The sequence below is a fragment of the Anomalospiza imberbis genome, chromosome 5 (assembly GCF_031753505.1).
Source record: "Anomalospiza imberbis isolate Cuckoo-Finch-1a 21T00152 chromosome 5, ASM3175350v1, whole genome shotgun sequence".
NCBI lineage: Eukaryota > Metazoa > Chordata > Aves > Passeriformes > Viduidae > Anomalospiza > Anomalospiza imberbis.
Genome location: NC_089685.1, coordinates 34,461,710 through 34,474,780, shown reverse-complemented (window position 1 = coordinate 34,474,780; position 13,071 = coordinate 34,461,710). Strand labels below are relative to the sequence as shown.

Below are 13,071 nucleotides of genomic sequence, written 5' to 3'. Positions count from 1 at the left end.
CTCTGTATCATAAATCAATTTCATTCTTAATACAATCTAGAGCTGTTTCATATCAAAGCAAATATATTTCATTCATGAAAGAGGGGCAGACCTGGGAATCAGTGAAGAAAAAAAAATTTCTAAACCTAAAACTCTCTCTTTTCATCGCAATGAAGCAAATAATCAAGGACGGAAATCAGTGAACCTTTAAATAAATTACAGTCCACAGTGGTTTTGGCTCAATTACTCATCTGATCTTTTAACAGTTAACTGAAATGACAGACTTCGCCAATAAGATCTCTCATGAAGTATGATGGTGTATATTTAATACATCACATGATTAAGTGAACATGACAATTCTGAACAAGTATACCAAAAATATAGATAAAAAGTACTATGACTTGGCAATTTCACTGACAATCTTTCAATTTATTTTTTAATTAGATATGCTTTTCATAAAATCTACAGAAAACATGTACAACACATGATTTTTACAAGTCCTACTTTCCAGCAATTTCTCAGAGATGACAAAAATCTTTGCATAATTCAAAACTGTATTTTAGAAGGAGTATGAAGAAATTTGTGATGGAATTACTTAGCACTGATTATTCACTGCAAAAAAAAAAGAAAAACATCTTTTCCACATTACATAACTACAGACGAGAGAAAGTTCTCAAAAAGTTATCTAATATGCAAAAAAAAAATCTAAACAAAATAATACATTGTATTTTAGAGAGAAAGTCGCTTGGATCCTACACTTGAAAAGACAAGGCAGGGAGAAAATCTAGAAAGATGATGGTCATAACCATGAAGAGTGGATGCTATCAACTTACACATACATCCACTTCATTAGCTACTTCACAAAACACACACACAGGAAGACATCAAGAACAGAATCCCAAAATTACATATACAGTAATGTTTTAGTTAAATTAAGACTTTCTAGTCACCTTAAACTCAAAGAACACTATTCAAAACTGTTCTGCATCTCAAGGTTTGTGGTGTGTATACACCAGTTTGAAACAAGAGCTTTGACACATCAGCAGGTACATGTGGGAGAAATTCAACCATTCAGACAGCAAGAATATGTTAATTGCTAAAAAAAAAAAAAAAGGGAAAAAAAAAGAAAAAATTAACCCCCTCTAAGAAACTTAAGGGACAAAAAGGACCTTACATGAACAACAAGGAACGTTTTTGTTTTGGGTTCCTTTTCTGCAGAAAATTTTATGCAGAAATTTGTTTTATTTTGAACTATCAAGAGCAGTTGCACAAATATGACTAATGCAGAAAAACACTGCCACAGCTTTGGGCTTTGAAGCTTTCCTATAACAGATGTGAAAAGCTTATTTTTGAGTTTAAGTAACTTTGGCAAATATTGCTGTCTGTTTTCCCTATATTCCTTAACTATTAGAAGTTTTATAATTACATGCTCTACATGATGATAAAGCCTGTTAAATAGACAAATTAAAATGAAGGAACTGACCCTACAGCTACAGGACATTTCTTCAAAGTTTAATTTCAAGAATGTTTTCAGCTCTCCAATGCAATTATTACATAATTGTTTTATATTTAATAAGCTCAAATACTGCCATCTTTATAGTTCATCACACCAGTGGAAGAATATCCATGTCGCAGATCTCAAAGTCAGGGCCACATCTACACAGTTTCCCTTTCTTTGTTCCCACCACTCTCCTCTTCTTTGACCACCAAGCCAGCCATACCCAGTACCATTAGACTGGCAACAATACCAACCTGCCACTTAAAATTTCCAATTCTTTGGATTCCAGTCTTCACAACTAACAAAAGACACAGGCTCTGAACATGGAACTGAAGGGCTGCCTGGATGCCTTGCCTTTTCTACAGCACCTAGGAAAGTGCACTCAAATCCACACAACAGAAGCAGAAATTAAGACCCACCTGACACCAAAGCAGGAACACACTTCTGCCATACACTCCCTGCTGTTGACTAGTTTCTATTTGAAGTTTGAAAGATGCTAGCCATTGCTAGTCACTCTTAAAACTCACAGTCTACCTTGATATTCAGTAGAGATACCATGGAATTTCATATCACCAGCACCACTGCCTGAACTTCGCTATGCAAGGATTTTTTTAAAAACTGGGTTTTTTTTAAATACTACTTAGCCTTTTCCAAGAATAAAAAAAAAGGCTCAAGAAAAGCTTATCTCTTGGTTTTTCTTTTATTATTTCTGTACAAATCTTAGGGCTGTCTGTCTGGAGCAAATACTTTAAGTACACAGAGTAAGCAACAGGATAAAAGATGCACCATTCCATATATCTGTGATAACAGACACAAATTTGTTTACATTCTGAGGCCCAGAAGGCCATGCGGGCTCACACAGAGAAAAAAACATTTGAAAACCTACTTATTATCTTTCAAATATTCAAATGCACTTCTAGCTGTCCCTCTGGACCATTATATCAATTTACCCTAGCAAAATAGTATGTTCAGGGGATGGGTGGGAGGAATCTATCCTACCTACACGGTCCTACTCCTCTGAGAAATGTTCCACTTAACTCTTTTCTACAGTTTTCCACCTAATCTGTCTATATCCTGCAGTATTTTTAACAGTTAAAAAAAAAAAAAAAAAAGAAAGAAAAAGCCCAAACCAAAAAGATTAGGATATTTACAAGACTATCACTCCGTATATGTATAATGCTTATACATTAAATATTGACCCCAGCCTACACAGTAAATAAATCCATGCATAATTTCTCAGCTATCCAAAAACAAGTTATTTTTGATACAAGAAGTAAAAAAGTTTTTTAAAGTTATACAAGTTATTCCTGGAAGAGCTGAAAATAAAGTCCCTCAGCTATATTTTTCCCATAGCCTGTCAAATGGGCACTCATAAGTAAACCATCTGTGTAAAACACTTTTCATTCACAGCTTTTTTTCTTTCCTAAGATTACTTCTCCCTCGGCAGTGAGCAGGCAGAAGCTGGGTACACCACCCAGACAAGACAAAGGAGCCCATATTAAGCATCTCAGTTTCAAGACTCACCAACACTGTTATGAAGACACATTACACATTAATGAAACCAAACATACATGCAAAAAGCCAGGTGGTTGTAAAATTAAAAGCTCTCTCTTGGGAAAGAACTCTTCAAAGTAGTGGCAACCAAAGGAGAAGGATTAAAAATGCACATTAAATTTCTGTGTCACTAAAGATTAGAGGCTTCCTTAAGGCTTGTAGGAAGGATTCAAATTATTGACTAAGGCAACAGTGAACAGCCTTGCTGTGAAGGAACATGAAGCAAATGGTAAGCTGAGAGCTTCACTAGGAGCCAAGCTGACTGTGTGCAAAAAAAAAACCACACTGCTGACACAGCACTCTTTAGTAGTAATTCTGCTCCTGTGAACAAAAGCTGGTATTCTGACATTTCAGGGCAGCACAGATGTTAAATAATTAATTTTCTTAGTATTCTTCTACCACATTAATGTAAGGTGAAGGTTTAGAATCACATTAGTGCCTACTAAATGTGATTATTTTTTTCTTAGTTGATGCTATGCAATTAGCATCACATAAAAAATGTCAAATACTGTAATAAATCAGGATGAAACAACAAAATAATTCATTTCCTTATGCTATTATCTGGAAATAATGCAAATTTGCAGGGAGCTTACAAAATGCCACTTTTTATTACCTCTTCGCTGCCACACTTGCATTGCTGACTAACCACAACTTCATGAGGAAACTATGCTCAAATCTGTTATTTTGTTTAATAGTAAACTAAAATGTACTACAAAGAAACTAGTTTAACAACAGTTGGTTTAACACTTCCTAAAACTTCCAATAGAAATTGAGAACCACAAACATTTTTAACAGCAGTCAAATCAAAATGTTTAACCTAATTTTTCTAAGAGGTGTTTAACCACTTGTCTGAATCAAAACATTCAACAACTAAATAGTAAAAAGCTCCCTGAAAGGCAGCAATTTATTAAGGTTTGTTTCCTTTTGAAAATAAAATGTTGAAAACCACCTACTACAAACTCTGGAGTTTGTCTTTCACAGATTGTTTTTGAATACCAGACACTTCAAAGATAACAACTCTGAACAATTTTCTGACTGCTGTAGTCCATTTAAAAGCAATGCCAACACCAAACATTTCACACATCAGTGATCTCATTTTTATCTTTAATAGTAAAGAGTACAATCATAAAAGAATGGCTACCTGCTCGAGTAGGAAGAAAAAAAAATCCCTTAAGGAAGAAAGTTAACACTTCTAAATATTTTCACCAAGAGCAAATTCTAGTTGGTATCTATCAAAAGAATGTGCCCATTAGCCACTATGGTTTAACCTCCATGCAGCAGGCCTTTAATATGTAACTGAGTCCCAAAGACTTCATTTATTAGACTCCAACATGTGCTTCAGCTGATTTGGGAGGGGTCTGGAAAGTGGATTTTTCCTCAAAACGACTGCCTTTAGCCCACCACTGGGCCTGCATTCTTCTCAGTCGGCTTAGGAAAAAAAAAAATTTGAAATATGTGGCATTCTAGAGCCTGGAATGTTATATGTTTTAAACTCTAAAGAACTCAGTAGGGAATTAAGAAGAGTGGATTAATGAATACCTTTTAAAGAAGCAGTTCACTTAAGTACTGCTACTTCAAACCTATCAGATGCAAATAGGTGGTTTAAAATTTAAATTGTCGTAAGGCATATACAGGCAATAATTTCAAGTTCAAAATGAATTCAATTACATCTATCCAGTACACGATATTCAACAGATGTAGGCACAGGACAAAGTGTGGTAGATTTTCTTCCTAAACTGTTTTATATTTAAGCTTAGCCAGAGATTTCAAGGAAGTTTAAATACCATTATCAAAGCCAGTTGATTGCATGAACACAATTCAAGATTTGGCATAGGAATTCCTTTAAGGTTTGCAAAAAATAATTCCCAGTCCTCGCAAAATCTTGCAATTGTGGTAGAAATTTCTGCTCCAGGAACCCAAAGCAATTTTTTTTTTTTTTTTAGCCAGTAAGATACGAGAGGAAAGAAAGCATTGGACTACTCCAGTCTTTACATATTCTACTTTTATTTTCAAGTGACCTCACACCATGTATTTACCAACAAATGATAAATAGGCAAGACAGTAAAGCGTAAGTTCGGCAAGTTTACAGAATTTAACAGCTAGCAGAAACACTCTTGGTTTAACGTGAGAATATTTTTCTACTGCATTCCCTCTAGTGTTGTCATATAATACTATGATGTGGGTCTATTTTTACTCTCACTTTATGCACTGAAAACACTATTTTGCACTGTTTTAAAAGAAACATAGTCTACTTTGGATTGTATGAAGTTACAAGGATTTTTGTTTTGATGAACTGATGATAAAAAAAAAAATCTCTTTTCTAAACTTTATTTTAGGTATATCTTCAACTAGAAAAATACAGGTACAGACAGCAAGTGTCTCACAGAAACAAGCAGCACAGAAGATTTAATGACCTATATTTATGAAGTGCTTGTGAAACTTATAAATAAATATGGTTTAGAGTCTGGTAGATAGTACACACCTCTTACTAGAGTGAAAAGTCAGTGCTTTGCAAAGGCAAAGATACCATGAACTTTCATTGTAAACAAACATTCAAAGAATGCTGTTCTGTTCACAAAGACTCTCAAACCAAGTTAATTAAAATGAAAATATTATTCTCTTTGCAGTTCCTGTTCTTTTTAAAGCAGAGCATTGTTCTGCCTTATCTTGGAAACAATTTCACTAGCCCATCTCGGGTTTTAAACCTGATCACAATGACTGTAGAGTCATTCTTGCCAAGACTTGGACCTAAAGACCCTCTCGTTATCACTTAACACTGAAAATATTCAGTAAGTAAACTTAAACTTCAGTAAAATTACCATGAATTTCCTGACATTGTACCTAAAAATGCATTTAAAGAAATATTTTCTTAACTTATTAAAAAATGGCTAGCGTATTAGTGCTAATGAAGTCTCTAATATAAGTCTTGACAGGTTACACTAAGACAATATTTTATACGCCATATTAAAAAGGGTCTTAAAAATAAAAATCCAAAGTACACATCTCTTTCTGAGAAAATCCATAAACCTAAGTGGAACAGTGAGTGACCATCTCATTTGGTATTTTACATGAATTTTTAAACCAAATCAATAAAAGCTATGGAGAAAGCTGCAGTCTATAATCAAAATGCTTCTTGTGACTGTTCTGTTCTCCTATGGAAAAAAAAAAAATCCCCTTTTAAATATAGCATAACAAGATGGATATTCCAGTGGCAGCTGCGAGGTGCACTCCCATTTGTTATTTATTAAAAGCACAATGAGAACAGTAAATTATTTATCCTTCTTTGCTCACTAGGTAACATTAACCAAGCACAACGGATGAATGACTGCCAAGAGACAAAGAGACTGCCAAGAGAAGGCCAAACTTTAACCCTTCCAAAAACTTATTAAACAGATCTATAGTAGAAACAACAATAAAAATATTAAAGCAACAAGATTTCAGGTTTTGCCCTACAGTGAGGAATACAAATATTTGAACAGATGGTAGCTGCCAATACATACTTCTAGTCTGAATAACCTTACATCTGCTTCAAAAGAGAAGCTGATAATTTCAGTTACAGCAAGTCTATACAAGATTAATTATTTCATCTATTTAGATAACTGTTTTGAGACTTCCTAAGAATATGCTTAAAAAGGAATGCAGCAAACAAAGCAAGATACATAAAACTTAGTATATGATCTGCAAACAAAACAGACAACACTTTCAAAGTCATAAAAACACTGTAGCTTTTTGTCAGTAAGACAAACTCTGAGGGTATCATAAAGGCTTTGGTCACTTTGCTCTACTTCTAATGCCCTGTGACCCTCAGGGAATTACTGAAGCATCAGCACTCTGGCACCACAAATTTCTGCACAGCTCATCGCTTGAAATCAACTTGTACTAAAATTTACTTTCTGAGCCTTACTGTCCAACATAACTACATCAGAAATTAAGGCTAAGTCAAATATGTTACTTTACTTCAGCTTACAAGACCACTTATCGGCGACTAAGTATGGCCCTCAGTATTGCTCGACAGATCATAAAGCAACCACAAAAGCTACAGGCGAGGGCAGCCCCACAGTCCCACAGCGCAGAACGCCGCTCCTGTCCGTGCCCACGCTGCTCGGGCACCCCTCGAGGGAGGCGAAATCTGCGAACCTTACAAGGGGCCCTGCCCGGCCCTCCCCCCGCTTCTGTCTCTGCCGCTTTCGGCGCTCCCCGATCCGCACCTGCCGCCCCGCCGGCCGAGAGCTCTGAGAGCGGAGGCGAAGCGTTCCGCACTATCTCAGCTTCTTCTCGCACCCCTCCTCTCCTCGTCTCGGTCACCACCGCCGGGCCGCCCTTCCCCTCTGGCCCCACACAGGCACTACCTGGGGAGCACGGCAGCTGCTCCGACCCGCCGGCCCCGGGGATGCCATGGCTCTTTGTCCGCCGCCGCTGCCACCCCCGGGGCAGGTGCTCCCGGCACTTCCCGGGGTGATCCCTACTTTTGCCCAGTTTTGTCTTCGACCGCGGCCGGACTCGCGGACAAGCACATCCCTGCCGCCGACTGTCCCTTCTGTGCCCACGCAAGCCCCGACAGATCCGGGGACGCCCTCTCGCCGCAGACGGGCACGGCGGCATGGCCTGGGCCGTCACCTGTCCCCACGTTCTTCCAGGCAGGGTCCCACAGCCGCCACAGCCAGCCCGCGCCCGGTCACGGCGCCCCGGCTAGGGGCAGCGCTCCCCGGCGGCGCCTGCTCCGCCCGCCTGGGCACAGGCTCCCGGAGACGCGTCGGCGGGCAGGTGCAGCAGCACTAGCGGGGAGCCACCCCACGCTCCCACTGGCGGGGCCGGGGCCGGGGCCGCGCAGCCCCCGCCGCACGTACCTGGCGAGCCTCGAGAGAGGAGAGGAGAGGAGAGGAGCGGCCGCCGCCGCCGCCGCCGCGTCCCCTCAGCCGAGCTGCGGGGCCGGGCCGCGCATGCGCGGCGCGGCGCGCGCAGCGGGGCGGGGGGCAGGTGTGCGCGGCCCCGCTGCCGCCCCCTAGCGGCGGGGCGGGGGAGGCCTCCGTGAGGGGAGCGGGGCGGTCTCCGCTCGTCCCCTGGGCCTGCGAGTTACAGCGCTGAAACATCGCTTCTCTTCAGGAGCGGGCCAGCACAGGGCTGTTAAACGCTGAGTGTTCTGTCGCCGTGAAAAACACAAGGAAGTTGATAATTCTGTGTTTACTGTATGCAGTAACAAAGGCACAGGACTGCGCAATTAAAAATGAGAAAATGAAAAATATGCCAGGTGGTTATCCAGCAATTTTCATTCATGGGGCATGCACTGCTGCAAATCAGTTTCCAAGCCTCCCTAATGTATTTATGATTTCATAATTAAAGACTGAAGTGTACGCACAAAATTTCTGAAATGAGGCCACATGTAGAGCTATAAAAGGCCTCACTTGCTATGGATAGGTGTTTTTCCAGCTCCAGTAGTTTGATTAAGAGCGATTACTACTATGTCTCATCTGGGCTTGCCCTAAGCCGTCCCCGCTGCCACCCTGACACAAGCATGGTACTTAGTGCACTTGAAGTCCTGGTCTGTTCTGTTCTGCGTGTCCTGTGTCTTAAAGGTAATAGGCAAAATGTTATAAAGCTGCTATAAATAAGACTCCATTTCGCCACTGGTCTGATTACAGTGCCAAAAAATATGCTTCAAATGATGGCAGTATTAGCTGGACCATGTACTTTCCTTGCTGTTAGTGCAGCTGAACTGAATAGTGTGCTGCCTGGTGAAGAACTTGAGCAAAAATCTAAGGTAAACAAGACCTTGTCCCATTCATCAGTTAAGGAATCTAGGCCGAATTCCAGTCAATAATTGAAACTTTAATTATCTTGACAGCTTTCCACTGAATGTGAAAGAATCCTGTTTGGCCAGTCCTGCAGGACATAGCCACAGACAAATAATGTTCTCTGTGGCACATTCCCCATGGCATCCACCAAGCAAAAAGGTCATTGAGAGCAAAAGAATATGACAAAGATTATGTCAAAAGGCAAATGTATCAATGCCATTCTTCATAAAGTAAATACAGTACCTATAAATACTAATATCTTCTAAATTACTTTCCAGTATACAAATCTACATTGACTACAATGCGCCTTAGGCAGAACAATGGCTACAGAAAGTCATCATCTATAACTTTTCTGGAAGCAATCTGAAAACCAAGAAACCAAAGTGCAAGAAGTAGAATATTTAAACAGCAGTATAATTTGAAGTTTGTTGTAAAAAACCCAAAAGAGCAGAGATGTTCAGTATAAGGACCTTGAACTTTAAATTATTAAATTTTTTAATATTGACATGAAATAGAATCCAGGTAGTGCTATCAGAATACAATACAGGTTTGACAAATTAGAAGATGCATCAGAAATTTATTAAAAACACGATTGCAAAAGAGATGACTAGTAGAATCAGAAGTTAAAAACAACCTATTAAGACATAGTAAACCCACAAGAGTCTATAATTAGGATGTGTAATCCTATAGTTCTTAATCCTGTACAATGACTGTGCTTGGCATGGCAGTCTGCTGTTTTAACCAGATTAGACATCTTGCATTTCAAGAAATAAAAGCAGTACAGTTCCAAAGACATTTGACTGCTAAAATTAATCACCAACAGATTTATTTTGTCAAAGTATTCCTGTATTTTGCTGTGTGTAATACTTTAAAGAGTCAGGCAGCAACAAACCACAATAAGCATAATTTACATGGTTAAAATTAAAAGCTAAAATAAATTTAATAAATAAATTGAATTAAATCCAGAGTCATAAATAAGAGAAGGAGTCTTTTACGTGGGGCTGGGGGAAAATAAAAAGGTATTTTAAAAGAGTATTTTTATCCAGCCCTTTGCTCCTTCCTGAGCTGTACATCAGTGTCAGGGCAGAGCTACTCCTCCAGGCATCTTGAACTGAATGCCAAGGTCACCAATGAGGGCACAGCCAAGAGCAGAGCCAGGTGGCAATAGCAACAAGCTTTGCCATACACCAGTGACCATCAGCCAAGGTAAGATGTCAAATCAAGTCCAGGATCCATTCAGGAGGTCTTGTCAGGAAGAGCAGGAGGCAGTACTGGAGACATGTATGACCTGTGTGCAGACCCACACCTGTAATGTAGGTCTGAGGCTCATCCAAGGAAGAATCATCCAAGACAGACTCACACAAGACAGAGTATGGTTTGTCTGTTTGTTTTGAGCTCTGTAGTGTGGTTAAATGCCCCAGATCAGAAATTCCCATTCTCCAGCTAGATAGAACACTGAATAGGTATCTTGGCACAGACTTGGCTGGAGCAATCTATATACTGAAAACTGAGTCTTGACTTGTGTAGCTTCTCTCCAAGTCATACTGATGGAAGGTGTGATAAAAATCACTGCAAACGGTTCCTGCACTGCACAGAGTTCCCCTGAACTGCAGCTCTGTCTGTCAATGTCTTCTGTCACATGTGAACCATCTGTCTGAGAGACTCTATCTTCAAATGTAGTTGTTTCCTTTCCTAATAGATACAGTCCACTTGAAATAAGAAACCTGTTTTAGGGAAGAGAAAACAGAAGAGACTAAGCTGTTTTGCAGAAGGTAGTCCCAGACCATGGCAGGACTCTCTGTTGAAGGCAAGGATTGCTGCAGGACTTTAGAAAAAAAAAGTGTGTAGTTTTATTTTGATCTGAATTTAGTTAAAGTTTCTCATCTCTACACAGAAGCACAAATGCCAGCTAATGCAATTTTTCCCCCTACAGGTTGGGAGGAATAAAATAAAGAGATGGTTGTTCTCTTTGTAGAAGATGCTTAAGTGTTTAGTAGGGGATGATGTCCCAGCAATGTCATGGATAAATAAAGCAAATAAAATTTGAAGTCTCAGTTTCTACTCATTTTCCCACTTTCTATTTGCCTTTCTTTTGCCTTACTTGTTTATTTTATTGATTTTTTAAAATATTGAATGAACTGTACTTATTACCTCTCTTTTTGTCAAGATGTTACAAAACAATAAACTAAAGAAAGCCAAAGAATAAATCTCTTAATAGTAGTCACACATGCATTGAAACCCCATAGTACAGTGAAAAAAAACCCAAAGAATGATCCACTATATTACAAAAAAAGGTACAGAGACTGTAAGTCTTATCTATTTTAGAAGTTTTCCCCCACACTTTTCTACTAGCTCAGCTGAGCCAGTGCTACCAGCACTGGGAACAATAGTTCCCCACTCAGGGATATTTCTTCAGTGTTTAGCTAAGCATTTTGAAGGCAAATCCAATTGGTACTTTGGCATAAATAAGCTTCTAGCTTATTGGAACCCAAAAACTTATCTCTATGCTGCCCTGCCTGTCCAACTAATAGAATGTTAAAACTGGTGAGGTCTGTGTTATTTTTCAAATCTACCCACTAAATCAAGGCCCAGAATAACAGAAAATAAGCAGGATTGATATTAACTGCTCCTGAAGCTCTTTCTCAAAACTTCCAATGGTGAAAGACAGAACAGCCTCCCTAAGCAGTGCATTCCAGTGCTGAACTAACCTTGGAGTTACAAATATCTTCCAAAGTCTAACCTCATCTCTTGTGCTGCAGTGTAGAAGAGATAACGAGCTTACCTCAGTGAATACAGGAAGCAGCAATCTTCAGGGCATTTGATAGCATCATCTATACCCTCAACTTCATCAAAGTATAAACAATTATTTTAATATTTCCTCAAAGGTGATGTTTTTTAGACCTCCAATTGTTTTTATTGTTCTTGCTGGGTTTCTTCCTGTGAGTCTTTGTCAGAACAGTGCTCAATTCCAAGCACAGCAATCCAGCTGAGGTCTGACCAGCACAGGCTTTAAGATACCACACATCTGCTTATACATCCCACCAAAGATCCTTTGCTTTTTCTCTTATGGCAGCAGAATGCTGCTTAACCAGTCCTTCTCCAGCTTGTGTATGACCTTACTTGTGAATTGCCTTCTATGTCCATTGATTTTTTCTGAATTCTAATCTTGTTCTGAAAAATGTTTAAGACCCTTCACATCTAGTAGATTTGATAAGTGCACTGTCCATTCCATCAGCCAAGTCCTTAATTAAAATACTGCATGTTATCAGATCCAGAATGATCCTCTGAGCTGAGATGTTCCTCTTAAAAAATTGACCTTCTAAAAACATGGTTTGAGCGGGGTTTTCATACCCATCTTGTATTGTTTTTACAGTAGTTTATGCTGGACAGCATGCCCCTCCCTTTCTTATGAGATGTCACAGGAGGGAATTTCAAAAGCCTTAGCAAACTCTATCTGTATCACATATATTGATTCTTTCCTATTTGTCTTCAAATGATGTGCTCAAATCATGCAACAAATATGTTGCAGCATCAAAACCTCAAACTGCTTTATAGTCTTCACCTCTGTTACCAATGTTATCACCTCTGTTGTCTGTGCACTAAATTAATGTCAGAAACAAGAGATTAAAATTATGTCTAAAAAGGAAATACTCATTAAAGCCCTGTATTCATTAATTGAAAGTCAAGGCTTGAATATTAAAAAATATAAACTTGGCAAATAAATTCTTTTATACACAGCATATATCTATATACAACTGGCAGAACTCACTGACACAGTATTAAAACAATGGCACATTCTTTACTGATTAAAAAAAAAAACCAAAACACTGTTAAGGGAATACACAGAACACAGCCTAACCAAGAAATTTACAAATTAATAAAAATATAAATTCTTCATTACTGTTAAGATGACAAAGATTAAAAAGAAATTTCCCCTTCAAGCATGTTAGATTACAATTGTCCACTTTGACTGTAAGACTGATTCTGCAAACAAGCTGCCCAACTAGACAGATTCTGCTGCTGAATATGAAATAATAATGCCTCTACATTTTTGAAGGTGCTTATAAATGTAGCAATACTAAATGGAAGAAACATAACAACTGAAATGGGCTTACCAACTTATGTAAGGATTGACATGTGGCTTCGTTTATCTTTAGAAGCAAGCCAGGGACGGATCCAGAGTGTGATTAAAATAGTACAATGTGTTCATCCCTAGTTGGAAGACAGCAGAGATACCAAACCTCAACT

At 38.9% G+C, this 13,071-nt stretch overlaps 1 protein-coding gene across 4 annotated transcripts in view; it reads right to left on the bottom strand.

Moving 5' to 3' along the window:
* The window catches only part of RAB3IP (RAB3A interacting protein), a 31,824-nt gene extending 23,837 nt beyond the window's left edge, over window positions 1–7,987 (bottom strand). For 3 of the 4 annotated variants that reach the window (XM_068190207.1, XM_068190210.1, XM_068190209.1), the window contains exon 1: window positions 7,879–7,987. The gene's annotated coding sequence lies outside the window, so the exon portion shown is untranslated. Of the gene's footprint in view, window positions 1–7,648; window positions 7,784–7,878 lie in introns of those variants that run through there. The other variant, XM_068190208.1, reaches the window with a different exon arrangement.
* Window positions 7,988–13,071: the final 5,084 nt, after the last annotated feature.